The sequence below is a fragment of the Anas platyrhynchos genome, chromosome 3 (genome assembly GCF_047663525.1).
Source record: "Anas platyrhynchos isolate ZD024472 breed Pekin duck chromosome 3, IASCAAS_PekinDuck_T2T, whole genome shotgun sequence".
Lineage (NCBI taxonomy): Eukaryota > Metazoa > Chordata > Aves > Anseriformes > Anatidae > Anas > Anas platyrhynchos.
The window spans coordinates 100,157,774-100,184,212 of record NC_092589.1 but is presented as its reverse complement, the minus strand read 5'-3'; the positions used below and the strand labels follow the sequence as shown (position 1 = coordinate 100,184,212).

Below are 26,439 nucleotides of genomic sequence, written 5' to 3'. Positions count from 1 at the left end.
AAGAATCTATTGCAAGGCTTCGTACCAGAACAACAAGGCCTTAAGGAAGTATTGCACACATTGCAGTGGACATTGGAGGACTGCAATGGTATCTATGCTTTGTGAAACAAGTGAATATATGTTAGTGAAATGCCTATAAAATTCCCCTATTAATGTGGGAAAGGTGCATATATTAATTAATGTTTATTCATATCTAGTTTTTCCAGCTTGTGGTTTTCAGTTTAAAGGCTATACAATTATAAATTCAGCATACTACAAGTACTTATATTAACCATCCACAGATTTTTTTCCTTACATCACATTTTTATTTGAGCTCTATCCCAAACTTACAGCTATGTGCATACAATGGGCAGACCTAATTAGATAAAATGATGGAAGCAAGGGGCTCATCCTTGCATAAATACCAAGAAGTGTTTAGGGGCCAGTGTCTCACTTTCTGTGTCCTGAAAGGGGAATATGCCCATTTCTTGGTGTGTGTTCTTTTCTGATTCTTTGATTAAGATCTGTCATTTTTGGTTTTTACAAACGTTTTCAACAGATTGAAATGTTCCATTAACCACTCCCTTTCACAAGAATTTCCCATTTTTAAAACTAATTAAAATAGAATGTGTTTAGAGTTACTTTTTTTTTTTTTTTTTTTTAATGTGAAAAAAAGGTTGAAGGATAATTTCAGTAAAAATGGGGGAAAATAAATTTTTCTTTAATCTGAGGGTGGTGAGGCACTGGCACAGGCTGCCCAGGGAAGCTGTGGATGCCCCATCCCTGGAGGTGTTCAAGGCCAGGTTGGATGGGGCTTTGAGCAACCTGGTCTAGTGGCAGGGGGTTGGAACTAGGTGATTTTTAAGGTCCCTTCCAACCCAAACCATTCAGTGATTCTATGATTCTATGAATCATTCTATGATTCTACGATTCTTCAAGTGTATATCAAATGTTCCAGCTCCCTGAGACTGCTTCTACTGTTCCCAATTCAACGACATTTTATAGCTTAACTTCCCATCTGTGAATTAACTCTGTTTTCCTATTCATTCAGTGATTCTCTTACATATTGCTTTTAGATTTGTGTTTATGCATTTCATGGACATTCAGAGCAAAGAAGCATAAATAGTGGTATAAAAAAGGATTGAAATCCCTGCAGCAGAATGTGTATGTCATGAAATCTGTAAACATGCTCTTTATAATTATAGACCTTTCACTTTTTTTTTTGTTCACCTGGCATTATTATTATTTCAGTACAGTTCAAAAGCCCAGTAATTGTTTATAGTCAAGAAAATTCTATCTCCTATGCATTATTGTGCTGATGTATCTGTCTTGCATGTTAATACACTGAAATAAGCTGAAACTGTGATTGCTAAGAAATAAGATTTTCTTTCAAATTCCGTTCCTCAGTATCTTTATTATAAATATTATTTGACTTTATTAAATTAGTGCCAGAAGGCTTTACTGCATAAGGAGGTAATAAAGTGGAAGGACTGGACAAGCTAAGGGTATATTCTATGTAGCAGTTTTTATTAGTGCCTCTGTGTGTGTGTGCATCTATATGTAATAAGTGTTGAGGAGGTAATGCTGGACTGAACCTCTTTCATTGGATTATATCGAGTCTTGCCATTTATATCATTATTATATTATTAGCTGAGGTTTATTTTCATAACTGTTCTTTCACTAAATCTGTAATAAATAAATAAATACATAAATTATAAAATAAAATAAAGAGCCTGCTTTGAAGTTCAGGGTTATGTTGTGCTGGGAATAGTACTTAGAAATTGGCTGAAATACAACAGAAGAGGGAAGGGGCTGAGCATGGGAATTCTAAGGCTGAGAGAATCGAAAGCCATAGACATTGTGAAACTCAGGTCCTGTGACCTTTAATAACATAGCTTCTCTTCTCTTGCACTCCACAAGCATGATTTACTTGCATGAATAATATCTAAAGGATCAAAGCTCTAACTTGATGCTGTTGGACATCTTGGCATCATTTGGTTTTGTCTGCTGTAAGATCTAATTTTGCTTTGATTCTAAAGGGAAAAATTAGAAGACCAACATCCCTATATAGTCACTGGAGATGGGTAAGTGCTTCCAGGGAGGGCCACTTAGATAGTGTTAGTAAAATGGCTAAAGAAGACAAGGTAGATAATGTACTTGTGAAATATAACCATGCCATGGGGTTCTTCACAGAGACTTGGGTGCATGTTAAGATTAGTCAAAGAAAGATAAACTCATGGTGGAGTTCTTGCTAGTTTCATTTGGAATGTTAATAGCCCAAATTAAACAGTGTAGAGTACTCCAAATACCAGAGCAATGAAAAAGTTTACAGCAATGATATCAACATTTGGAATATCCATATTTTTTCAATCTGTTCATTTCCCATGACTTTCAAAATACTTGCACATTGCCAAATATAACACAGGGTGCAGATATGATTTAGGCCTGATTTTAATTTGAGTGCCTGGGTGTAATTCCTTCACTGATGTTACCCCACAAATCCAAAATAGAACCAAAACAATATTGCTTTCAATTATAAAACACTGTATATGCCCATAACTGAAACAAACTTCCAGGTTACTGTACACAGCAAGAAAGCCAAAGACTGAATTGGTACAGAAGAATTGTCCCTTAAGAACAGTGATTTGGTAAGATCAACACAGAAAGATGTAAACCCTGTTAAACTTGTATCTTCCGTGGGCAAATGGTAAGTAAGTTGTTCTCAAAGATTACCAACCTGTCCTTTTCATCTACCGAATTCAGGTTTTATATGCAGCATTCACATTGAAGATAGTGGTACGAGATTAAGTGTAATCTCTTCAAGTTCTAATGACACCTTTTTCATAAACAGAAGTGATCAAGAACCAGAAAGCCAAGACTGAGAAAATGGCAAAGCATCAGGGAGAGAGAAAAGTCTGGAAATTTGTGTCCAGTTCATGAATCTGCCATTTGTTAGATACAATCCCTTGTTTCAGCCAACCTTGTTACTCTGTCTTCTCCAAAAACAATGTTAGGAACATGCTGTTTTTCAAACACTTCAAGGACTAATACATGAAAGATATTGAATATAGGCATATTTAAAATACAGAAATCTATTTCTACAACACTCTTGTGTTGACACTCTTCTACATTCACTGTGTTAGTAACCTGGCAGTAATGGTCAACTTAATACTTAAGTGCAATGCTTTTACAGGTGGTTCTGTGCTAGTAACTTCTTTAGGGCACAGGGCAGTAACATGATGATCTCCTTGTAGTCTCCATGCCATTTACAAAAGTAGAAACAAATGAGTCTATTCTAAGTTGTTCTGTGCAATCAGGTTATGGAAGTAACTTTGACACTGAACTTCAAAACTTAAAGGACATCTACCAAAAGTGGTACAGGAGTACTGCTCTTACTGCTGCACTAACTGAGCAGACCTAAGTTTCACAGGAAGTTAATTTCAAAGTTACAGAAGTTGTTATCTTACTATGCACCCACAGAATAATTGATATTCTATCCTAGAGAAGACTTGCCATCTTGGGTAAACCCCAGCTGTCCATCACTCCCAAAGCAACCCTTTGGCCCCTTTATATTTTCATAATTATATGAATGTTATAAAAAAGAAGTAAGAACATGGGAAAGGAAAAATAAGTTTAAAATAAGCATTGGAACTGTGGGAACATGGTAGGGGAATAGTAGTGAAGGCAATAGATCTCGTCCACAGCAGCAGTGAGCGCTGTGTAAAATTGTGTCATGTACATGATGATTTTGTTATGAAAGGCACCATCACCTGGCTTATGTGAAAGACAACAGGAGCTACAAAAATAGGTCTTTCTTAGAGACTCCAAAAATGACCATAATTTAGTGATTACTGAGTCCAAGGCCAACAGAAGGCCAAACCACGCAAATACACCTTATACTTCAGCAAGCTTGGGTGCTGACTGTTTGCTGGAGGCAAAAAATCTTATTGTTGTTACACAAAAGCATCCTATCTTTGAGCTTAGAGAGACCTAACCTGAAATATCGGTGGAAAGCAGATTATTACATGAATCAAGTATTACATGAATGTGAAATCTAGACTGGAGGTTCTCTTCACAAAAAAAAATAAAACAAAACAAAACAAAACAAAAAAAAAAACAGCAACATCAAAAAAACAGCTCACTCAGCTCACTTTTATTCCTTTTCCATTGTGGTCCTTAGAAGTCTTTTAGTGAATACTGAAAAAAAAAAAAAAAAAAAAAGGAAACTAGAATAGTTCATACACTGAAAAGGTTTGATACAATTGCTCTTGAAATCACTAGGAATCTTTTCATTAACTTTATATTGAATGCCTAAGGACATTTTTTCTTTTAAGAAATGAGCTGCCTCACTGAACTTATTTGAAGAGTTTGGGGTAAAGTAAAGGGCATTTAATTTACAGAGCTGTTGGCTAATGTGTTAACATCCATAGAGTTAGAACAGTCACAGCCCCAGGCAAATCACAGATGAAAAGATACCATCAATGTCAGCAAGAACAGTGGTGGACTCTGTTAGCTCAAGAGCATAGGTTGTACCATCCACTTATCTTCTGCTGTTGGTGGTGTGGTGTTTTTTTTTTTTTTGTTGTTTGTTTCTTTGCTTCTTTGTTTGTTTTGATGTTTGTTTGCTTAATTATGTAAATGTTCTAAATTAAATCAATATCATTGGTACAGTGTGGGAAGCTGATAAAAGCTTCTTGAGATATTTTTGCAAGACATACAAGATGCTACTTCCCAAAGTGCTAGTTTCCTCATGCACATTAGGCAGGAGGAGGCAAAGCCAAAGCTGTGTGGGACAATGGGAAAGGGGTAAGGAATATGGCTCTACTGGAAGAAGTTCCTGTAATTCCAGACAAACAGAGAAGATAAATAGTATCTAAGTAGCTAACACAGTTTTACTGGTTTGCTTCAGTCTGGTCTGCTGCCAAGGAGCTGCTGTATTACTGTCAAACGTCACTGGGACTTGTGAGGAAATGAGGAGCTGAACTTGGGAAGCAACTGTAGAATAGAGAGGGGAAAAAAAAAAAAAAAAAAAAAAAAAAAAAGATTGTATCAGAAGATTTACACCAAAAATGTGTCCCAATGTTTTGCAGTTGTTGTGTCAGACTCATTTTATTTTGGGAGTTGTCTTTCAGATCTAGGAGGAAGAACAACAAAAGAACTGAAAAGTCTATTTCCTTCCATAAATGAAAGATAAACTGTAAGCCTGTTTTATGGAGTTTCTAGTGATATTAAACATTTTGGTTCTAGTGATATTAAACTCCTCATCACCTTCCCATAAAGCCAAAAGCATATACACTAAATTTGGTACAATACAGAGATTAACATTGCCTCCATGCAAGGACTACACAGAAATCCATGAAGACAAAATGGTTAAAACTTGGAAGCCCTGTCAAGAAAAATGACAGCTCACATGTGTCTGTTTGTAATTTTTGATAGCAAAACTTTCCCTCCCACAGATTATTAGTGGCTGCCTCAATTGCTGGTTATAGTGAGCCTGCTATGATATCAGGATGAACAATAAATAGACAGCATTCGGGTGTGAGCAAACATGCAAGCAATGGGCTGTACAAATCTCAATGAATCAGTTCTCCTTTTGACCTTCACACATATATCCCTAATGTGTGTGATTTCCAGACTTCATCTGAACTAAATAAAAAAAATATTTATTCATGTTTGCTGTCCTGGATTTGGATTTTTTTTCCCCTTGCTTTTGGTACACCAGGTTTCTTCCTTGCACAATCAAAGAAAAACGGGCTTTAAGCTCAATACAAAATTCATCACATAGGCAAGAGACAGAAAGATACATTTATTGTCACTTTTCTTCTTAGATACTTCTGCAGCACAGGACAGCTATGATTACAGGAAACATACCCAGATAATTAGTTTTTTGTTTGCTTGCTTGTTTGTTTGTTTTAAGGAAAAACACAAAGACTATCTCACAATCTCAGATGATTCTTAAGATACAGAAAATTGATACAAATATTTAAATACATGTGTGTAAATTTATGTGATGTCACAATGATGATGTTGGTGTAAGTTTCAGACATTTTAATATGCTTTTAATTTTTTTTATCACATCATTAGCTGAGTATCTGGTCTTTACAATGTGGAATAAAATTTACAAATGAAATAATGTGCAGAAGGGATAAAGTCTTCATAAAAGAAACATATTTTGAGTATAGTTTGGCTGCCATTCAAAAATGCAGAATTCTGATGGCTCAGTTCATTTCAGTGGGAGCCTTGTTCTCAGACAGTCTAAACTTTGTGATCAGTGGCAGCCAGCAGAGCAATAGCTAACTTGTCTTTTGATAGATGGAGCTTCTCGTTAGCCAGTTGGATTAATAAACAGTTTTGAAATGATTTTTTTATTCCCTTTTAAATTGACAATACTTGCCATCATTGAAAGTTTGAATTAGAAAAGAATGTTGCATCTTCATGTTTGTATTCATACATTGAATTTAAAATAGGGTGTTTTGTTTTGGATTCCTTTCATTCTCTTTGAACAAACGTTTGTAATATTTCTTTATTTTTGAACATACCATGTTCAAAACATGAAATGTTTTAGGACAATTAATTAATTGTTAAGTTTTTGCTTTTTATCACAAAGGTAAATACGTATCAAAGAGAGAGGTTTACAAGACAGTGAACTCTCTTGATCTTAAGATTATGTCCTGAGTGCTAACACCTAGCATCTGAAACAGGGAGAAGTAACTAAAGAAGTGTGTCTTGTTGACACTGGAGTCAAAAAAGCAAGGTTGATAGTAGAGTGAAGGTTGCTAGACACTGACAGTGTCAGCTGAAAACACACAATCTCATTCTGTATAGGTGAAAGATGCATAGATATATAATATTTATCATTAGAAATATATTTAATGTGTGCTTAAGTTACAGTGGAATTCAACAAATATTTTATTTTATTGGGTACTTCAGTTTCTTTGATGAACCAGGGCCTAAGCAAAGTAGTTTTATAAAGAAAAAAAGACTCTTTCCTAGTCTTGATATTTTTTCAGTTCTAATTGCAATATGGGAAAAATACACACACACAAAATAATTAAAAGAGAAACAGAAAAATGGCAAAATTTAGAACAAGAAATCACTGCCTGTTTTCAATTTCTCCCTTTAGCTTTTAAAAGGTAGGCACCGTAGATTTTGAATACAAGAAGGATGAAAACAATTCAGAAGAGTGCATAAGGTTTGCAAGCAAAAAGCAAATAAATTACCAAAAACAGTGGACTTGTACTGGTTCTTCAGAATAACATCTTGATAAATTTAAGGGACCAGATGGACAAGAATGTTGAACTGGAAAAAATACTGAAGATAAGACCAAGAAAGTCATCAGCCTTTATTTTAAGTCCCTTAAGACTTATTTATTTATTTATTTATTTATTTATTTATTTATTTTCCTGCCACTGTGGTATAAACCTAAAGAAAGTACTGACTACCCTCACATTAATTTTTATAAATTAAGTTTTTTTTACAGGTAGAACATTTTCAACTTGATCATACACAGAGTTTATGGAAATATTTGCTAGGAGGAGAGATAACTTTATCAGGTTACTTTTCATAGATTTTTTTTTTCTGCAGATCTCCTAGGAACTGCTAGGTGTTCAGCATTGCTGAAAGATTTGGGGTGAAATCATGGCCAATGGGAATTTTGCCATGAACTTCAAAAGCGTAAGATTTCATCCTAGATCTTATTTGTCTAGCAAGAAGGAGCTTGTTTTTCTATTCTTTTTTTGTGTGTGTGTGTGTGCACAGACTGTCAGCATTACATGAGACAAACCATCCCCATTTCCAGAGGGCCTTTCAAAAGCCGTGTGATTGCCAAAATTGCAAATCCAATTTGTTCACAGATTGACCAGTGTGTGATCATTCCAATTATACTTGGCACATGTCAAGTGGAAGAATCAAACCTCCCTGTTTTTGGATCACTTATAAACACTTCAAAAAATAAACTCCTGATATAATTAGCTGTTGAAATGCTTGGCAGGCTGCCCTCAAAAGAATCCCCACCAGAAGAAAACACCCTCCCTTGACTCTTCCTGAGCATGTTCTTCAATAAACCACTCAGACCTTGTCCCCTGCACCTGTGTTGATTAGTGCAAGCCTCCCCACTGTCTGTGGATACCCCAAAAGACTAGTTTTCCCACAAGTGAGGTCCAGGAACTGTGTTGCCTGAGACCTGGACAATGTGACAAGGTCATTCCCCTTCCCGATCTTACCCTACACAAGCTGTTGCTTAATCCCAGCTGCGATCTGAATATATGCAGCAGCACTTGTTGAAACTCTAATCCTTCAGTAACTCTGTTACTGGTAGATGTTGAGCTTTTTGGACATCAGTAAAAGGGCATGGCCCTACCTGTCTGAAATCCTGCATAAGAGCTACCTTTTGTAGCAAATGTCTGCCTTTTAAAAAAATCCTTTTTTTCTGCCTTTTGCATAATCCGACCAAAAGGAAAAGGAAAGAAAAAGGCACTCATTTTTGCTGCTATCTTGAAACACAAAAGCTCTCACTCTTATTTCTTTATGGTTTTCATTTTCCTTCCCATTGTCATGAGAATAGCTTCAAAACAACCAGAAGCTCAGAAACAGGAAAAAAAAAATGCTACTGAAAGAAGGAAAGCAGAATAGCAGGTAAATATACAATGAAACCCAAGTTTATTTAGCAAAAACACATTTCTAAGAACAGTTTGGCAAGAAAGAAAATGTGCATTTGGACTTTTTAAAGTCACTTTTTACTTTATAGTCAGAACACCAGGGACCTTCTACTGGTTAAGCTTTAAAATACATTACTTCTGAAACCAATTCATAGTCTTCTTGTGCTCCAACTTCCACTCTATGCTGTTAACTCCCACCCTATTTCTATAAATTCAAGTCTCAAGATCATCCAGATCTTGAACCCTCTTTCTGCTTGTTATGTTTCTTAATGTTCTGCCTTTTTAACAAAGTTCATAAATACCCATTTTATGTGCTAAGGTCACCAATAAAAATATTAAATCAGACATCTTATGACAACTATCTGTCAAAAAAAATATCTGCCAAAAAAACAACAACAAAAAAAATAATTATCTCCATAGATACCTGCTCAAAGCAACACATCACTTTTTCCCTATTAGGTATTTCCTTCCTGATCATCACTTTCTATTTTCTTCATCTTCTCTATCTCAGTTTAGCTCTCATGTAGGAAATGATCAAAGGTTACATCAAGTGTTTTAGACAAGTCTAGATAGATTGCTTTTGGTTCATCACCCTTTCCCAGGAATAGCTTATCAAAAAAAGCGGCCAGATAAGCCTTGCATAATCCATATTTGGTAAATCTCGTTGCACTTCTTCCACATGTTTACTTGTGTTTTTCTTCAAAATGGTTCTAAAATCATGAATACTGACAAATGAATTGGTTGATGCCAGGTTTGTGTTTTTCTTTCATTAAATATAGTTAGTAAGTTTATTATTCTCTAGTCAAAAGCTACCACAATCAGTGTGATGGATGTATTTATAAGTTTCTACTAGACTTCAAGCTCCATGAACCAGTTCTCTAACTGTTCTGGGATCATCTGATTGCTCCAGATGAACAGTGGTAAGCTAATTAACACTGTCAGCTGTCTTATACACAATAATGTTCACATCCATAAATCAGCTCTCCCTATTTTATATCTATACAGTCTTTCCATTGAAGACTGGTAAACCACTTTATTGTAGAAGTATCTCAAGAAGGGAAAATCAAATTTTGAATTTAAGTTCGTGTACTCCATGTAAATTATGAGATCACTACCCAAAGACTGCTCTTTTGAGAGAAAAATAATTACAAGTGTAAGTATATATAAACCCTACCACAAGTTTTATGAAAATAGCTTTCCGTAATCTTTATACATAGTAAAATAATGAGATCCCCCTCACACCTTTCCACATAAGAAAAAGAACTACTTCCCAAACAACAGGCTAAAAACTAATTCTTAACATCCTCTAGAAGACTGAAGGTTTTTTATATCTCTGCTTTTTTTAAGGCAGCGTAGCAATCCCCACTTGTATGAACGGTGTTGAGACACTCTGCCTTTCCTGTACAAACCTGCATTTCTGAATGTCTGTAAATCAGCCCCTCAGATCATTCCAGGCAGAAACTTGGCTTCCAGACTCTCAACACAAACGAAAAGGTTTTTCTTTTCTTCCTGCATTTGACAAAACTAGATTTGATAGCGTGTAAGCCACGCCACCGGAATGCAGTAAATAAACAAACATTTAAAAGATATATTAGCAGACTCGGATAGTTTGTTTACCTAGTTTCAACTCAAGTGGCTGCAGTTTAAGGCATAGTTCAGTTATTTAGCTGTACTGTGACTTCCAGCATCCTGTCCCCTCACTGAAGGAAGGAGTGTGAGCAAAGAGCTTCATAACATGTAGGAGTAGGCAGGAACAGCAGAAACAGAGAAGCACCAAAACATCAGGACTATGTATCAGAGATTGCATTACATGCCTGAATCCCACATATTCCTGGTGAACCTTTGCCAGTGGTTCCTGAGTGCAGAGGGTACTGTAGGCACTGCTTCACACAGAGTGTGAAGTACTGGGCAAGGAGACCTAAATCTCCCCATCCCAGAAGGTAAGCTACTGCTGTTCCATTTTCATACCATTTCCACAAATGGGGAGAAATACAGAACATGGAGAAAGAAGGTAATGGACCAATATTCCAGAAATTCCCGATTATTCCCTCCTTTCAGGGGTCTAAGGCATCAACACTGCATTTCAGGCTATAAAGTTCTCTGAGTGCTATTGCTCAGTAACAGGGAGTGTCTTCCCTCAGAGTCCTTCCTGGGGTCAGCGCTATGAATATCCCTTCCAGCAGAGCAAGCTGGGGCAGGCAGCAGCAGCCACAGATGGCATTTGGCTTGGAGAATGTTGAGTTATGTGAACACCAGCTTTCGCAATCTGATTCATAGCCTGAATGAACGCTGCAAGTTTGCAGATTGGTATGCAGACACATTCAATGGTAGATTGCAGCCTTACTAGCACTCTTATTTAATCTGGAGAGATTCAAATTACAATGAACATAAAAGGCCTTAAGAAACCCCATTCCACTTAAATTTCAACTCTTCCTCCCCATTCTCTGTTCCTTTCCAGAAGGGTTTGGGAGTCCAAGTTTTAGAAAGGTAGTAAAAGAAAAACAAATAGTTGTGTATCTGTTGGACTGCCACAGCCTCATTAAATTGATTACTTCAATTCCCTGTGGAAGGAAAATGTTGTCTGCTACTAACTACAAAGTTAATCAAGAGTCTTGAAGAAAAAGTCATGTTGTAGAAGAGGGAAAAAGTACCCAACCCCTATGCTCTCTTCTCATCTAACTTCAACACTAAGGTAGAGTCATTTAGCTTTGCTTGGACTTGTGAGGCATCTGTTTCCCTTCCATGGCCACACAAGGAAATGGACATCTCTAGGGGATCACACTGGTAGCCTCACAGCATCTCAAGACATCAGTTGAACTTCTTAGTTCAGTTGATGGCCTAAAGTAAATTACACACAGCTTAAAGGTGTGGAAAAGACTCAAAAGTCTGCTTAGTGAAGGTATAGGTAAATAAAGACTTCAACTACTTAAAAATTATAGAAGAAATCTAGTAGACAAGGCCACCACTCTGATCTAAACAACACAGACATTATTCAGAAGGTCAGCACAGGGCAATAACCAGTTTTTCCTCACTGGACCACCCCTAAAGTATCTTTCTGAGCTTTAATGACCACCAGTGCAGCAGCCTCTTAAAGCAAGTTTCCCAGTTGTGCTGCTTCTGTTGACAACAGTACAAATGATACATGTGGAGAAAGTCCTATAACTGCACTTCAAGCTGCAAAGCAAGCCAGAAAGCTCCCATGGTTTGGTGTAACTATGCTAAAAGCTAAAAAAGTCTAAATGTAGATGGAAACACATTTTGCTGTGCCTATGTTAGGCAGAATGAACAAAAGTTAGTGGTTGTATCTGGAAATACTTGGGTTTGCTCTCTTGTGTTATAGGCAATAGAAAAGCTTGCTCCTACTAAGCTTTCTCTTCCAATTATGTTAAACTTTTTCTTTCATTTCACTCTTCTGGGACTAACAACCTTATTACCTATTCTCTTCTAAAATCTCTAACTCTTTACTTCTTTCTCTCAAATTGTGTAATTCATTAAAATAATTAACTCAGAGCAGTTGGTTTTTTTTTTTTTTTTTTTTTTTTTTTTTTTTTTTTTCTTAGCTTTTTGTTTTCTGTCTGTTAAGTATCTTAACTTCAAATTTGCTGTTTCTAATTCAGACCCCAAGAAGGGGTAGTCATTCCAAGCTTGCTTGTCTCACTTGCATAGAGGTTTGCAAAGTACCACACAACAAAGGCCTGTACATTTTAGTGGTACATGTTGAAGAGACCTCTTGAATTATAAGAAAGATGTAATAAACAATGAAAAATTTTGCACCTTCTGTATTTGATTTTCAAAGATCTGGTCATGTGTTACATTATATGTAAAAACTGGTCATCACCTCTTTTCAAATGAAGTCCTGTGTTTCCAAACTGCTTGTTTCGTGTAGCATGAAAGCCTTTAGAGAAACTTTTTCCCAGGACTTGATCTTGTAAATACAGATTTTTTTTTTCTCTAGTTGTATCCTTGCTTGCACTTGTCATTTTTATTTATGTGTTTCTGTTATAATTACCTAGTTAAGACATTTGTTCTGATTTACTTTTTCTCTAAAAATTTCATAATCAAGCCCTCTTCAATTTGCTTCTTTATTTAAATTCTAATTACATTGTCACTATTTTGGAATATAAGAATTATGTCTATGTGCATAATTCAAAACTTGGTTCAGTAGCTGACCTCTGAAATATGGGATGATGAAAGTTTATGGCAAGCCTAAAGTGATTATTAATTCAGAGGTATAAATGTTGGCATAATTTTTAAAAACTGCTTTTGCTCAAACTAAGCATGAATCCAACCCAAAGTGATTTAATTTATTTCAAATTATCCAGGTTTTATTATGATTGCATTTTTAGTTGGAGTCAAATCTGAATTCATCAAAGAGCACCAACTTGGTATTCTAGATGCCATCTTACTAGAGCAACACTATAAAGATAATATTTTGCTTTAAAAATGCATATTTGTGCTGCCATCTGAGACAGATGTCATGAGACCAATGCTGTTAGCTGATTGGGCAGCCAAGGGCAGGAGCGATAGCTGGCTTGTCCTCGTGTTGGAGCAACAGAAGCAGCTTCTTCTGCCACAAGATATTTTCCATCTGATTTGAAGCTGAAGACCTTACCTAGGACTCAAGTGGGTTGAACACAGTGTATAAGGAATTAGATCACTCACTTCCATGCTCTGGGAATTACCTTAATGGTTAGCAGCATATTACAGGACCTAGGAGGAAATACAAAGAGTCTGTACCAGAGAGACTAAAAATCTAATATTTGGCAGTGCTGTTATAGCTCTGGGGTCTCTGCGTCAAATAGATCCATGGGTGTAATTAGGCTTCCCTGTATTTTAGCTGTTCTCTCTGATCTGAAACCAAACATTTTTCCTTGATAAACAAATTGAAAAGTCTTTGTCATGACTATTAACATACCCTGAACAGTATGAATTGCAGGCACAATTTTCAAAACCATTCTTTGTTACTCTAATTGTGACTTTGGAAATCAAAAATATTCTGTACCACCATTACTGATTTCAGTGAAACCACTTAAAAAAACTTTATTTTTTTCAGGCTACTGGCATTATGCCCTAGATCTGAAGTTAAAATTATGTTCGTATTATTTTCCCAGACAGAGACCAGTCTCAGCATTTTTGAATCAATAATTTTCCTATCCTTTCCACATATAAAATGATTCTGTTTTCTCTTTGGTTTCTCCATAAGTCTTAAGATACTGTCAGAATACAACATGATTTATATTCATTGTGCTTCATGTATGTTTCCCAAAGGTGCCAAAACTATAAACCCTGGATAATAGATATAAGCTATTGCTGATTACTCAACCAAGAAATATATGACAACTGTGATAGCATGGTTTGTTCTTAGCAATTATTTGTATTCTCTGAGAGATGAAAACTATTCCAGAGCTTGGGAGCACAAAGTCTCTAATCCTACCATTAGGAAGAGAAGAAAGTCACTGCACAGCCAGGCTACAGAGATTGCTCATCTCTTTGTCATTGCATAGGGGCAAAGGCAATTATTTCTGTTGAGCCAGGGCACAGGTTTCTCTCTGAAGGAACGTCAGGCTGGGTGCACTTAATTTCTCCAGGGAGAAACATAATTTATCCTATTCATAAGCAAGTAAGTAGGTTAGCAATTAACTTAAGACAAGCCCGTATAAAGTAGATGGTAGGAGGCAAAAGAGCTGGAACCTCAAGTGTCTGCCAAACAACAAGACAAGGGCACATGGATCAGGGCAGGCAGCCTCATGCCCTCTCCATCTCCATCCAAGGTCAATCAGGCACAAGCTGCTTCACCAATGAAGGTAGAAGACAAGAGTTGTGTGGAGCAGAAGCATGATGTAGCCACTCTCAGTGGGGCTGTGGGTGGAGCAGCAGCTGCTCAGGAAGGTGTGCACAATGACCTGGACCCATGGTATAAGTGCTACTTAGGCAAGCAGCTGAGGAAAGCGACAACTGAAAGGTGGAGAAACCCTATGAAGATGTGTGATACGAAATTTAAAATGAAACACTGTTATTCTATCAGCAAAATGTTTTTAGTACAAATGGCTCTCATATTATAAGCACTTGCAGTAACTGCTCTCCAGAGACCAGCAGAGAAACTGTGGACCTGGAAATCTCATGGAATGAAAGGCACTCAGTTCTCTCCCAGCAGCATAGTGCTACAGGCAACATTCAGAAAACATGTCTGAGTTTAAAAATAAAGCAAATAAACAAGTAAGAGCATTGCCCTCCACCACTCCCCAGCACAGATATCTTCCTGAGAAATGAACTGGCTGGAGAACTAGTTCTTGAAATTGCCAAACCTGCAACATAGGACAAAATTCAAAATTCATGCCTTTTTTTTTTTTTTTTTTTTTTTTTTTTTTTTTCCCACCTCACCTGAGCTCCCTCAATAGAATAAAGGCTGCACCCCAAACATTCAAATCATGTTCTGGAGAAGACTATTCCACAGCTGAGGACCACTGAAATGCTCTGAAACTTATCACTAAATTTGGGAAAAGGGTTAGACAGGCTCTACTGCTTAGATTGAAAGGTCTTTTCATGACTCTTCTCATCCTTTTTTCTATTTAAATAGTAAACTTCCTAGCAGGAGCAGGTTCTTGCATTATTACTGGGATTGTAGGTGCTGGCAATACAATTACTCTGACAGTGCAAGGTCCCACCATGTCATCACAGATCATGCTGCTATTTATTCACAGAATGGCCAAGGTTGGAAGGCTGTGAAGATCACCTACTCCAACCTCCCTACCAAGCAGGATCACCTACCGCACCTTTTGCAGGATGGCATCCAGGAAGGTTTTGAGTATCTCCACAGAAGGAGACTCTACAACCTCTCTGGGTAACATGTGCCACTGCTCTGTCACCTTTACAGTAAAGTGCCCTCTCATACTCAGATGTAACTTCTTATGCTTCTTTTTTTGCTCATTGCACAACCCCCCTTATCTTCCTCCTTTCCCAACAGGAGATAGGACCTACCTCTGAGCATAGGCACATTTGCATTTACAGCACGGCTGACTTCTTTACAAATTAATCCTAATTTTGGAAGAACCCTGTTATAAGAACTAAATCTCCAGAGTATTTTTTGTGCAGAGTTTGACCAAAGTCTCTCTGTTTTTTGTTTGTTTTTGCATTCATTTCTGTAATCTCATGTGGATGGGTAGAGGGGAAGATAAGAGGAAATTTTGGTATAAGTGTTTTAGCTTGAACATACCTTGTGAAGAACACACCATTGAAAACTTGGTCCTCAAGTTAAGCAGCTGCATCCCAAATGCCTGATGTCTAGAAGTATCAAAGGCAGGAAAGCAGTGGTGCCAGGTCACAGCAGATCAGCCAACGCATACTTTCTAAGAGTTGTGGCAGGAAGGGTGAATTAAATTAAAAGCAAGGGTCAGATCAGGTGCCACTACTGACATGTGCCCAGGGGCTGTCCATGCCCACTTGCCGTTTGCAGTCAGCAGAGCTGCTGGACCAAAACAGATGGAGGTCTTGTTCTGCTCCGCACTGCACTAGGCTGGCTCTGGTTTACTGACACCAAGGTAAATAAGAGCAGCATTAGATAAAAATGTTTAATATAGACATACAGCAAAATCACTGGTGGTGCTGAGGTTAAATCCAAGGGTTAGTGGTCTTTATTATGTCCACAAAAAGAGATTGCTACTCTGAAAAAAACTTTTTTTTTTTTTTTTTTTTTTTTTTAAATAAGCACTGTATAGGCTTAATATAGATTGAATTCTCGTTAATCCTTACAACATTGTACCACCAGTGGCTATATAGCAATGTTTTCCTAGTTTCTAACATCTAATTCATATTGAAGAATAGCAATTATTATTACTACAGGAATAACTGTAAATAGAATTTCCATGTAAAAGTAAGGCATTTGGGATAGTGGTTATCTGTAGGCATGCACTATAAGCAAATATTTGAACATGAAATCTTAGCGCAGCAGCATGCACATGCAGCCCCAAATTCTTCTGTTAACTGTGTTAGTTTTAGAAGAAGGTAATTTGTCAGCCACAGAACTAATGTTTTATGAGTGGTGGTTTATTTTTAAACCGAATAAATAAATAAATAAATAAATTCAGTGCATCTTTTGTCATAATATCCTAATGTTATCATGGCACTTTTTACAAAATAAACCACAAATGCTGCATAGCATGCAGTTTCATGGGAGAAAAATGGTGTAAGCAGTTACAGATTTTTTTTTTTTCTATTCCAGTCATAAACTGCATTATCTCAGTAACTCAGAATGTTTCATTTCAAATATAAAGTAATGCCTCAGAATTTATTTACGTCCACAGACCATGACCTATTACATTTCTCAGTCACTGCAAATATGAAAATGTCTATCTGCAGACTTCAGTGTTTACCACCGCGGCTGAAAACCATGGTTGAGAGTTCAAACCTCGGATTGCTAGTTGGAGACACACGGAGATGCGTGGTTTCCAGAAAATGCACTACTCGAAAATAGTCCCTAGATGTCACTAAATACCACGGCTGATTTAAACACAAACCGAGGCGTTTTATACCAGATTTGTATTCTCACTCTGGAGATGCGATGTATTCCTACTAGATGGAAACTTACAGTTTGCAAAAATATTATATACATACATATGTATATATACACATATATATTAGAACTTCCATAGCAGTGGTGAAATAATTGCATATTGAAAATTATGGGAGTTGGAGCATAACAAGCTGCTTGAGCGCTGAAGTGGCGGGACAACTGGGTTTGCTCCTGAGCTGTCAGACCTCCCAGGTGGTTTGCATCTCCTTCTGGAGGTGACATGGGGCTCGGTCCAGCAGCTTCTCATCTGAGAGGGAAAAATCCTGCTGCTTTATGGGGACAAAGTTAAGCCGGTGTTAAGTGCATCTGACAATCTCTCTTTTCCTGTATGAAATTACTTTCCCACTGCAGCCTGTTCACACCTCACACACTGATCTTTCTTTTTCTTCTCAGAGGTGCCCTGAACCATAAGAGCCCCCCAGCTATTATGGGGTGGTGTACGTGAGACATGGCCTGTTTTTACCATGCAAAGCCAGTTCAGGTGAGTTTTACACTCTCTTCAAGGCTGTGGTCAGCTGATACTCATCACCATTATAATGCAGCATTTTTTTTCACCTTTTTTATTTCTGAAACAACACTTCAGATATAACTCAATATAGGAAACATCTCAGTAACCAAAGTACTCTTTGTCAATTTTAACTGTTAGTCTTATTATGTGATCAATAAAGCTTTCTACACTGTCTCCACGTCACTGAATTACACATGTTGGGACCACTCTTTGGCGCTGAAGTCACCCAGCATGGAGCAGCTCGTGCCTGTACTTTCTGCTCTCTCTGAAACACTCTAAGTGCATGCAAGCTGTTTGTTGCCAGCAGCCTGTCAGTCATTCCTGAAAATGATTTGGAATATTTCTTGTTGATCTTGGCCAAAATTATGTTAGACCATTCTAAAATATTATCAGCATAGGTAATTGCATTGCTGTTTATGAGAATGTAACATGGTCGTGTTACTTGTGTGGCTGTGCAAATGTTGTTTCCTTGTATTCTCTAAAAAAATAAATACATAAAACAGGGGGAGGAACATTTGAATTATTTAAAATGCCAATTAAAGTTTTAAAGCCTTTCATTGTTTGGCATTTTAAGGACTTTGTTTAAACATGCATGTTCATTATTCATATGTTTTCCATGTGTGTTCTCAACATTTCCTTTATTCAACAGCTAATCCCTGGTCTTTTGTGGTAGCACTTTTATTTATGTCTTTATTTATTTATTTTTTTAAAAAGCATGCTATGCTATCCTAGCTTAATTACATTCTCTGTGGAACTGCATCTGTGTATTTTCTGAGATCTCCTTGTCATACCAAGAATTTTGGTTTAAAGGCTGCCTTTGACAAACAGCAGGCCTATGGAGAAGGTTTTCAAAGGTAGGTATGGCGGGTGGTATTTTTGATCATCTGCCTTTACTTTGTGTTACAGTAAACTGTGCGATACAGTGGTATAATCCACACTTAGTGACATCTACCGTTTCCCTGAACTCCCAAAAGGGAGTGATTGTAGCATGAAAGGCATTAGTCAAGTGGCACTTTTTCCTTCCAGAAATGAAAACTATTTGCAAACATTAAAAATCCTCCCAAGTGGAAAAAAGTCTCCACTAAAGATGGAATAAAGAAGTTCTGTTTAAAATGGAAAGTGAAAAGAGATTACATCTAAAGTAAGAAAGAAAAGCAACAAAAAAGTCTCACGTGGTTTGTGGTTGCTGAAGAGAGGCTGTAAAACAGAAACCTGCTCCACCAGCAAACCCAGGCAGGTGTTGCTGTTGCTGCTACAAATAGCACTAGACAAATAGCTCTGCCTTGCAGCAGGAAAAACACCCGATTCTGAGGATTTATTCTTATGGACAGGACATCTGGCAACTTTCTGTATGGTACATTAAATCATACCCAAAGTCATACTCTCTTGACTACTTAAGTGTTCTGTTCAGTGTACTGGGATGGCACAAGTTTAGCTCTATTTTAGCCTTTCTTCTTCATCCCTCACTGGTAATTCAGTTATCTCTGATTGTGCTTATTTGGCACTGCTGAAGCAAATCCTTTGGGTTGGTTCTGCTAAGTTTGGGTCTAGATGGACAAAATTAGAGCAATTTAATATAGTTCTTGTATTATTTCGGTATTAAATTGAAAAAAGACAACACAACAAACCACTGGAAGCAGGCATCAGGTGTACCAGAGGAAATCAATGCTGCTCACATAGCCGTGGATTTACTGTAAACATCAGCACTATAAGACTGTACAAAAAATGTGACCCTACTCGATGGCTCTCATGCTGTCTGTCATTCATTGGCACACTCTATTGTTATTAACACCATTTGTGATTGTTACAGTGATTATGCCTAAGAACCAAGTCACAAGACTCAGCTGGTCTGTGCGCTCCATAAATACAGGACAAAATCCAGTCTGAACCAATAAGCTCTGAGGCTACCCGGAGGGGAAGAGAAAAGCAGGTAAGCAGACAAGGGGACACCACTCAGCACTTTACTTCTCAGCACTGCAGCTGCTGTTAACACTGACAATGCACTGCTGACACTGGTTTGTTCCTGGAAGAACACTCACGAGGCATCTGAGGAGCAACATCTGAGGACAAGTGTGAGGGTGTTTCTAAAAGGTCTTGCTGAGGTGTGATGGGGATGTCACGGGAGAAAATAAGTTAGCGTTTGCTTTAACAGTACAAAAATCAGGTGTGATCCCCAACACCCTCTTGGTTTGCAAGCAACAAATCTCAGAGGACCTTATTCCTAGTCAGCTCCCTTAGTACCAGTAACAAGACATTATCACTGAGGTGTTTTAGGAATCTCCTGGACATATTTGTATCAGCTGTGTGGTATTCCCTGCTCATGTCTGGCAAAGTTGAAATCACCCATAAGGATAAAGACACTTGATCTAGAGGTATCTCTTAGTTTCTTATAGAATAATTTATGGGTGGCATCGACCTGGCTGGGTGGTCTATTGTAGAACTCCACTATGGTATCTACTTTATTTGCTTTTCCCATAATCTTCACCCAGAGGCTCTCAACTGTGTCGTCATTGACTCCAAAATCCTGGAGAGTGATCTGAAAAGACCACCAGGCATTTGCAGTAGTCACCCTGGCATGTGTAGTTCTCTAGTTCTCTGACAACAGCCAGTCCACTTGAGTATAGGTGGAGACTTCTTCTCATCCCCAGAACCACTCAGCCCTTTACTTACTAAACAATCTATCTTTTTTTAAAAAAAAAAATATTAAAAAATGAATTATTAAAAAAATATCCTTGTTCTTTCATTCTGTCTTATTTGTTGTTATGTTACATATAACTCAGGATGCAAAAAAAAATCAAGATGTGCCCTAAATTGCTTTTTTCTAGCAGGTAATGCATAAATATAAATGTATCTCACATTTTTAAAGTGTTACAATGAAAAAATAAACAAGGATGCAATATAGTTATGGCATAGAATATGCACTGAATATAATTATGAATGTGCATATGAAATATAAATATGCAAATGATTATTGTATAGATAATTAATGAAGGTAAGTATAAATGTAAGAAGAAAAATAGAGATTAAAAAAAGACAAAGATTATTTTAATAAAGTGTTATTGGGGCAAAAGATCTTACCTCACTTGTGTAACTTTATGGATTTACAGCATCTTTAGATAATTGTATGAATATTGTTGTAAAGTCAGCACAGGACCTTCTTTTTATTGTCTTATAAAGTAATATAAAATTGTCTTAGTCTGTGTAATGTAAGTGGATATGATAATATGATTGTAAATCACTCCAAAGAAGTGAAAATTGTATTGGTTGGCTATTTAAATATCAACTTGTTTTTCTGACTTGTTGCTCATGAAAAGACCCAGATGATTTCTGCCTCTTAAAGAGTTCCCATGAGACTTCACTTCCTATTAACCTAACTAACCAAAGCTACGATGGGACAAGATGCTTGCAGTGGTTGCACACACTACCTGAAGTACTGCTCATATTGTTACCTTATTTTAGCACTAATATTGCATCCTATGTTACCTCAAGGTGAATACTCCACTTAAGTGTACTAAGAGCAAGATGGAATGCTGTGTCTACAAATTTTTCTGAGGTCTGTATGAAAAATCACCAAGGACGAGTAGCTACTGTTATACCTGACTAATATTTAAGAGATATCTTTTGAAATTTCAGCTGAATAAAGGCAAAATCATAATTCTTCATTCTTACACATTTTTGTCACTGTCTCCTTTCTGCACCTGACCAACATTTTCAATGAGAGTTTTCCAAAGAGTGATTTTCCAAATCACTCTTTCTCCTGCTACTAGGGAATGAGGTATCTGACCTTAGGGACCAATAACACATCCTAGGAAGTGTTTGTATGAAACCTGAAGGCAAATTTCAGGTCCTGAACTGACACAGAAATTGCCAGCTCCACAAATATAGGTGTAGCAATATGTTACTATGCAGCAGTTCTGCAAAACCAGAGCAGAGGTTTCAGCAGCAAACAGACCTGAGACAGTAGTGTCTTGCCATTGTAGGAAAAGCATGCTCCTGCTTGGACAGGAGGTTAGCCTCCAAAAGATTCAGTGTGCATCCAGGCCTCATCTGTAATGCTGGGTTGAAAGTTTAACTGTTGCACTTGGACATAGTCTGTCCTTGGATATGATCCAGAGAAAAGTGGTAAAAATGATGAAAAGTGTGGAAACCTATAAACCTATGCCATATGAAAATAAATAAATAAAATAAAATAAAATAAAATAAAATAAAATAAAATAAAATAAAATAAAATAAAATAAAGTAAAATAAAATAAAATAAAATAAAATAAAATAAAATAAAATAAAATAAAATAAAATAAAATAAAATAAAATAAAACAAAATAATTGACTGTTTGGAATGAAAAGATACAAAAAAAATAAATCAATACTGATAAAGCCTTATTAGATTGTTACTTTAAATGGTAGTTCAAAACTTAGAATTCTATAGATCCCTCATTTCAAAAACAAATAAGCATGCACACAAACAAAAAATCTACACACCTTATCTGTTACAACTATTATCTTTCCAGCTATTATCTTTCATCTTTTTCTACAAACAGGCATTTTCAGTACTGTAACTTCCATGGGTGTGTGGCAGTGAATTTAATGCTGGACTCCAAGTCCTCAAATGAAAACTGACTTTCTATGGGCAAACTCAGCCATGACACTTTATGCCTGCTGATGCGGTGGGATCAAAGGCAAAGCAATGTGCTACCTTTACACCTGATTGCTAGAGCGACAAATCAGATTTGCCTTTCAGTCCCAAATTTACCATGCAAAGTGCACCAACATAAAAATTTCATTAAGCAGCTTTATTTTTTCCATATAACACACTTCAAAGGAAACGAGAACTTGGAAGAAAATGTGTATGATATAAGAAAAAAATATTCAACTCCAAAGAAATGATACCACGGAAAACTAGTAGGTTCCTTTGCATAAGTATTGAATGCTTGCAGCTGAAAATCATTCCACAGCACTGAAAATCAGGCCATCGTTATCTAACCAAGATGAACCATTTTCCACATATCATTTATCAGCACTAATGTGTAATAACCTTAGCAAAGAGTAACTAAGTGTGGAGTTTGGCCTTAAATATTCTGTTGCAATAATTTCTTCTTCTTTTTATGGAGAAGCTATGTTTTCTTCATGATATTAAAGTCGACAGGAGTCTCTAATTCCTAATGGGATTGAATGATGGCAGAGATTAATTTGAAAGGAGAGCATCTTGGAGCATTGCCAAGAATGACAGAATTTTTTTTAGATGTTAACACCTTTAGTTTCACATCAGCACATTACACATGGTGAGGCATCCTAAGAACTGCCCAGCCCCATCAAACCCTCCAGATGAGCACAGCTCAGTCTTTATGACTTTATAGGCATAATATTTACACTGATATGTGCAATCTCTTTAAGTCTTGTAAAGGAAGACTGATTTCAGTAAATAATTAGATTTCATCATATTCCAGATTAACAAAGTGCTCAAAATCTGAAATCCCTATTTATTCCATAGTGTGTTTCATAGTGTAATGGCTATATCAAAAACTTTGTGCTCTAGAGGTTTTATTTTGGTTCACTTTCCATCTGAAAGTGAAGCAAAATAAACTTTCACACTTCCATATGAAAATATGCCATGCAGGCAAGTCCTACTCACTTGTTCTTGATCAGTGATATATAAAGTAAATTACAATTTATATAATTTTCCTTTTTTGGTGTAAAGGATATAAGTATATATATTTTATTTTTTTTTCACTGAAATAGGATGCAATTGTTTGTTCTTCAGTGTAATTTCCAGTGCATTTGTTCCACATGATTTCATGTATATTGAACAATGCAGTCTGTCTTGTAACCAGTAAAAAGAAGAAAACAAATCTAAGATTTAAAAAAAAAAAAAAAAGACAAAAAGCAAGGTTAAGCAAGCAAATAAACAAAGGAAAACAAGCAAACAAACAAAGGAAAACAGACAATATTTTCCAAAGTTTCCTCTTAAAAAGGATACTAGCTAATGAATATTGGTCCATATAATAACCTAAATCCTGTCTTTCTTGTCAGGACTGGCTTCTAGAAACAAATTAGATTCCAGTTAGCCATTTCATATTTTTATAGTTTCAAAATAAGACAGACAGACAGACAGACAGACAGACAGAAAGAAAGAAAGAAAGAAAGAAAGAAAGAAAGAAAGAAAGTTTCATTTGCATTTTCACACTTCACTGCTATTGCCTATACCTATTGCAAATCCATAAAATAACCATCTAAGGTTCGTAACCATTGAACTTCCATCAAATTGAACTTCCATTTGAGGTTGGACTCGATGATCTAGAGGTCTCTTCCAACCTAGAAATTCTGTGATTCTGTGTGAAATGTGGCATTTAAACTTCCGATTTCCCCCTGCTAAAATATTCACTTGATACAAAAACACAACTAAATATGAAGTATGACAAGGGCGGAAAAACTTCTGGCCTTGAGGCCTGAAAACAACTCATGACTTAATTTTACAAGACATGTGACTGCATGCTTCTTCCATATTATTACTTGTTAAACAATTGTGGCTAATGTTTGGTCTACAAATGAATTTGAAAGGCCTAGGCAGCATTTGGCAAGGGCAAGTTTCCCTACCCTGAATATACTATATTCAAGTGATACTTTTTTACTATTCAGAAGTCTTGTTACCAAAAACTGTAAAAGGGAGCTTGTGTACTGCACAGGAAGTATCCATGTGCAATGGGAGTATCTTCTATCTGGGAGTATCTTCCACATGGGAGCACCTTCTATCTAATCACAAGATAAAAGAGAAGAAGCAGAATCCTAGAACAAGAGATGAGTTAGTCATATATGGTTGCAAAATGCCTAGAGATACTATTGATCTTGCACTGGCCAGTGCAAGAGCTCTCTACAATGAAATCACCGTACCTTGTTTGCATTTAAAGTTGGCACTTTGGATATCAATTTCTTTTACATATATAAAATAGAAGGCTTATGTTACATATAATATATACAGAGTGTAGTACTTACATTTTACTTCATTTAGTGTTCCTGGTGAAACAAATCACCTCTATTGTAATTATATGGCTTTCCAAGAATTTTGACCAAGGGTGAATTTTGTTAATTCAGCTTATTTTAAAGATTACAAACAGTACTTTATGCATTCTAATAATATGGAGGAATTTGCGTTACCTCATCCATGAGATGATGTTGATACTTAGATTACTTTTGGCCATTAGGAAATCTGATGTTCAGTCAGTAGCTTTTCCCTAAACATTGTTCTGACATGTGCAATACATTTTCTGCCATGCAATTCATGCATCCAGTACAAGATAAGGAATCAGTTTTTTACAAATTGGTTCCGGTCTGGTGAAAGTTTCAGTCTCAGTCAGTCAGGTAAGCTTGATTTTTAGTCAAACGTTATCCTTTCAGACTGTTGCCAGCCCCAAAGTTTCAAAAGTCAAGCTTTCCACCAAAAATAATACGATCAATTTAACTAGGAAACTTTTATCAAAAAAAAAGGTTGTGAATTTGTTCTCTTTCTTCTATTTTTAGAGTGTATTTTGTTCTTATTTTATTGTTTTTCTCTTAGGACGTGCTTTAAATATTTCTGTTTTTTAATGAATGTTGATTTTCTTCATAATCCTGTGACTTCTGGAGTTGAGGTTTAAGAAAGCTATCAAATATCAGGAAACTTAAAATAAAATTACAAGAGTTGTTACCACTTCAACTGCAGGTACAAAGAGGAAGACAAGCTTGTCATGGGTGACTGACTTCCAATCTTTCTAAAACTGTATTCCAAATTGACACCGTATTGCCTTTCAAACTTATCCACAGGAATTATTTCATATGGTCAGTCACCTGTAAGAACCATATTTGTTATGGGGTAATTAGTGGACTATCAATCAGATTGGCTCCTATCCTGAGATTGGCTAGAAGAAAGAGTAACCCAGAATTTTTCCTTTATGGATACTTTTATTTTATTCCACTTGCAAACTTCATGGTTTTAGATTTTCATATGGGCTTCTAAGGAATTCCCATTTCCATTTCCATTGAGGAAATCTGCTCTTCTTGTTAATACAACTTTCTGAAACTCTGAGAGGACTTTCCACCTGAAGCTTTATATACTTCAGATTGTGAGTGCACCATAACATGAACAAAGGTCTTGCTCCACCTAAGAGGCAAGGTGGAATGGCTTCCTCTCCTCCAACCCAGGCAGTGATGGAGGGACAAACATTTTTCTGCATGAAGGAAGCAGTAACCTCCCAAGTATTCAGACATTTGTTATGTTCGTAACAAAGGAACTATGGGGGTCATCTCACAGGGGTAGATGAGACTAGTTCTGTCATATTCTTCCTGAGATACCATGATAAGAAATATGTGAAGAATTCATGATGGAAAGTGACACAATGGATGTTTCTGTTTTGTTCTTTTCTAATAATGCCTAATATGAAGCATGCCTTTGCAATCACAGCTTAGCAGTGAAATCTCAGGGAAGATAACCACAACGTTTCCAAAACTTTATTTTCTGAGCAGTAGGAGCTCATTCAGAATCCACCACAATGCATGTGTAGTTATTGATATTTTTCCCCATGTGAACTCCTTTGCATTTACTGACATTTAATTTCATCTGTCATTTTGTCATTTAATATTGTGAGCTTCTTCAGTAGCATTCTGCATTCAGCTTTAATTTTGGATCCCCTGAATAGTTTTGTATCTACCACAAAAATTCACCTCCTATCAATGCCTATATTCCAGGCTAATGTGTT

General features: G+C 36.6%; 1 long non-coding RNA gene across 1 annotated transcript; it reads right to left on the bottom strand.

Annotated features, from left to right (window-relative positions):
• Positions 1 to 661: 661 nt before the first annotated feature.
• Positions 662 to 11,286, bottom strand: LOC110351469 (uncharacterized). Its single transcript, XR_002398958.4, has 3 exons — positions 10,254 to 11,286; positions 5,042 to 5,113; positions 662 to 4,176 (listed from the first exon to the last, which is right to left on the bottom strand). It is a non-coding gene; the product is annotated as an uncharacterized lncRNA (long non-coding RNA).
• Positions 11,287 to 26,439: the final 15,153 nt, after the last annotated feature.